This window comes from Calliphora vicina, chromosome X (assembly GCF_958450345.1).
Source record: "Calliphora vicina chromosome X, idCalVici1.1, whole genome shotgun sequence".
Classification (NCBI taxonomy): Eukaryota; Metazoa; Arthropoda; class Insecta; order Diptera; family Calliphoridae; genus Calliphora; species Calliphora vicina.
Window position 1 is genome coordinate 2,740,036 of NC_088785.1, and position 3,738 is coordinate 2,743,773.

At 28.7% G+C, this 3,738-nt stretch overlaps 1 long non-coding RNA gene across 1 annotated transcript; it reads left to right on the forward strand.

The window, feature by feature from the left end:
* The first annotated feature begins 3,186 nt into the window (after positions 1-3,186).
* On the forward strand, positions 3,187-3,485 carry LOC135962764 (uncharacterized). Its single transcript, XR_010576691.1, has 2 exons — positions 3,187-3,344; positions 3,421-3,485. It is a non-coding gene; the product is annotated as an uncharacterized LOC135962764 (long non-coding RNA).
* The last annotated feature ends 253 nt before the right edge of the window (positions 3,486-3,738 follow it).

Consider the following 3,738-nt stretch of genomic DNA (forward strand, 5'->3'; position numbering starts at 1 on the left):
CAAAATGTATGCATGCAATGCAGTCATATCTTTATCAAGACAAAGCACGCAAACGCGAAGTTAAAATTTAAAAAAAAAACTTATCATACTGCCTGTTTTTACTTTTTCATACATTTTGCGATATGAAACATTATCAAAGTTTACACGGTTGCGTTAAGAATCGCTCGACTTTTTAAGGTTGCATTGCATACATACATTTTGAAATTCACCCAAAGTGATTCCTTTACTATTATAGAACTGTACAGTGAGTAATCTTTTGAATTGCCTTAAAAATCGGTTAAAATATGGAAGCAAAGCTGTAACTATTTTAAAAAAGATTTCATCTCTCGAAACAAAACCTTTACAATTAGAAGCAAATCAATTTTGAAAAAATGATATTACGTACTTAGAGCAATAATATGATTTCGGAGACGAATCACTTTACAACAAAATTAAATTTTTAAATTTTAAACAATCCCTTTTATCGTGGGATAACTTATCAAAGCTTCCAAAGTTTTAGAAATATCAAATATAATTGACGACATGTTGCTTTTGCCACAAGATATTCCATGCATTTTTTTTTTTGAATTTTTAACACTGCTATCTTTGATATTTTTTACATTACTCCGAAAATTTACTTTAACCTTTTGGAAGTAAACTATTTTATATAAACAATTTTAACCCTCTAATGCTTAAGCATGCCTCAAGGTACTCATCGCAAAATGCCAATAAATGCAAATATAACTGATAATCCATTTCAAAAACTTTGAAAGGTTTTTAAAATAATTTATGTGCGTTTTTTAGCAACAATTTTAACAAATTTTTAAATTTTCAAATCGCGATATTTTTGAAGTGGAAATCGTTTCCGATGATTGATTTGATGAATCATTTGGAACCGTAATATGTGTGGTAATTTTGATTAAAATCGAAGATGTCAAATCCAAAAATAGCAGTTTTCTGTCCGTTTTGTGATATTGTAACAAAATTTTAAAATTTGGTTTACAATAAAACTAGAAATATATTCTATAAAAAAGTACACTTTTCTTTTATGATATGCGTCTTACGTTATTTTGAATTAATGTTTTCTAAAACCAAAATAACGTATCATCAATATAAATTTGTATGAAATAATAAAATCTTAAATAAAAAAGGAGTTTTTAAAGATACTTATTTAAATTAAAAAAAATGTACTTATTAAATTTTCATAGAGATGGCCTAAAAAAATTCTATTGCTACAAATTTATTAAAAAATATAAGTATACTACCTAAAATAAGGTAAAATATTATTTATTAATTAATTAGTCAAAGCGTTAACGTTATTTTGTTTAAGAAAATCATGCACTTGATGATACATTGTTTGAATTTTGGTTATTTTTTAAAGTAAAAGTTTAAAATTGTTTACACATATGTAATATAATGTAGCAAATCGTAATCGATAATAAAATCAACTTCGAATTGATGATAGTTTAGGACTGATTTTAACGTTTCTTTATTTTTTGTTATTTTTTTATTTATTTTTGTAAAAAAAACTTAACTTAAATTTAACTTTTTTAAACTATAAGTGCATTTTTAAAATGTCCAGTTATTTTTTAAAAATCCAGGTAAATTTTTCTTATGGTCCAGTTATTTGACTTTTGTTATCTGGCAACCCTACATTGGATTCATTTTCAGCATACAGGTTTGAGAATTATATGCAGCACATGAAGAAAATTGTTAAGAAGCCGAACAAGATTTTGCAACAGCTGTTTCTCAGGCTCGATGAAAGACAGGGGCTCAAACAAGACACAAGGAACGTTTCTAAATTAGGCAAATTTACTTTAAATCCGAAAAAAGAGAAAGATAGTTTTTGTTACTGCGAAAAAATAGGACCCATAAAAATTTGTAGCGTAGCAAATTCTTCAGGATCGGAAGAATTTGTTTGCCAAGTTTTTCAAGTACGTGAAAATTACTTCGAACAACCCTTTCAATCCTTAAAGGACCTCGGCATTGTCGTTGCTAGCGATTTAGGCAATGAAATGATAAAAGTTAAGCGGGAAGATATACTCATTAAGTATTTTTGTATTCCAAACGGTAGAAAAGTTCTTCTTATACCTCTTCTGCACAATCTTTTTCACGAATTTAATTACTAATTCACTCTAGCTAAACTTAATAATAATATAATAACAATAATAATAACAAAAATAATAATAATAATAATGACAAAAATAATTTCAACTATTATTATAATAATGATAATAATAGTTGAAAAATATAAAATTAATAATAATAATATGATTATATAATAATATAATAATGATATTATTAATGATAATAATTTGCTATATAATAACTAAAATTACACATGGATGCTTCAGATAACATTTTTGAAGAAGCAATTGAGCTCTCGCAGCGTATCGAAGGTATGGAAAATATGTATTTTAAAATGTTTATTCTTTGTTAATGTAAACCTATATTCATTACTTCCATTTTTAGCTAATCAGTCTGTATTACCACGAATTAGATATTCGTTTCCAAAGGAGCCAGAAGAAAACCAAGGTTAATTAAGTTAATTAACTAAATTAATAAGCCGTACTTGACCGAAAATTATTTATTTTATTTTAGGAATACTTGCTACTTTGGAAAGAATATTGAAAGGCCAGGAGGCCATTTTCGAAGGCCAGAAAGTCCTCGAAGACCGGCTCAAAAAAGTCGAAGAGAATGTAAGTATAATGTTATGACCTTCAATACAATCTCTTTCTTTTTTTGTGTTAATCGTATTTTTTATGTTAAAGCAAGCCAATATAATGGTGAACCAAGAGTACCTGAGCAACGGGCAGGCCGCTCTTGTCACCAACCAAGAAAATATTGCTCGAAGCTTAGATCGTTGCGAGACAAATGTAAGTACATATACATATGTATAGCATTTCCACATTCCCTTTTTTAATTTATTTCTAAACCTTTTACAGGATAAAGCTGAGTCAGTGGCTCAAAATAAAGTCCTTATGGAATGTAAGGTATCCATAAGGAAGGTAGAGCAGTCGGTGTGCCGCATGACGGGAGAAACCGTTGATCATGGCCTTAACGAAGTCGCCTCAATGCTTCCATTAAAAACTTTGAAAGAAGTTGATAGCATTGAGGAAAAAATTCAATCGACGGACTTCGCAATGGCAGTAGTAAGCAACTTCAATTTAAAATTAAATTAAAAAATTCAAAATTTCTCTTCTTACAGAAAACGTTTATGATTAAAACAAAGGGAATGGCAGAAGACGTCAGCGAAGTCATCCGTAGTCTGATGACGGATGAACTTCTGGACAAATTTAATTGGGAAGGGCGGTGGGAGAAGAAAGCGCTTGGGAATTTGACACTCTTCAATAAGCTTTTAAGAGGTATGTAATCATTTTGGCCTACCTATGAATTAATTATTAGGTACACACTTGTTTAATTTTACTTTTTAAATTTCAGATGTCTTTCCCAAGCAATCTTCCATCGAGTTTGAGAGGGGTTTGAGGAAGGCTGTGGACAAAAGCCACCACAGGCAAAAACAAAAAATTTATTCAAAAAAAAACAAAGAGCAAAAATGATTTTTTTTAAATTTATTTGCAATAAAAAGCCTAAAAAGGCCAAAATAGTTATTAACATAGTTAAATTAATTAATTTTTAATTAAATTTTAATTTAAACAAATTAAAAACAAAAATCTTTTTTTTTATAAATGATGTACCAGTCAGCTATGACTGGTTTGTACATCAGCACTGATTAGTCAGCTAAGACTGGTTTGTACA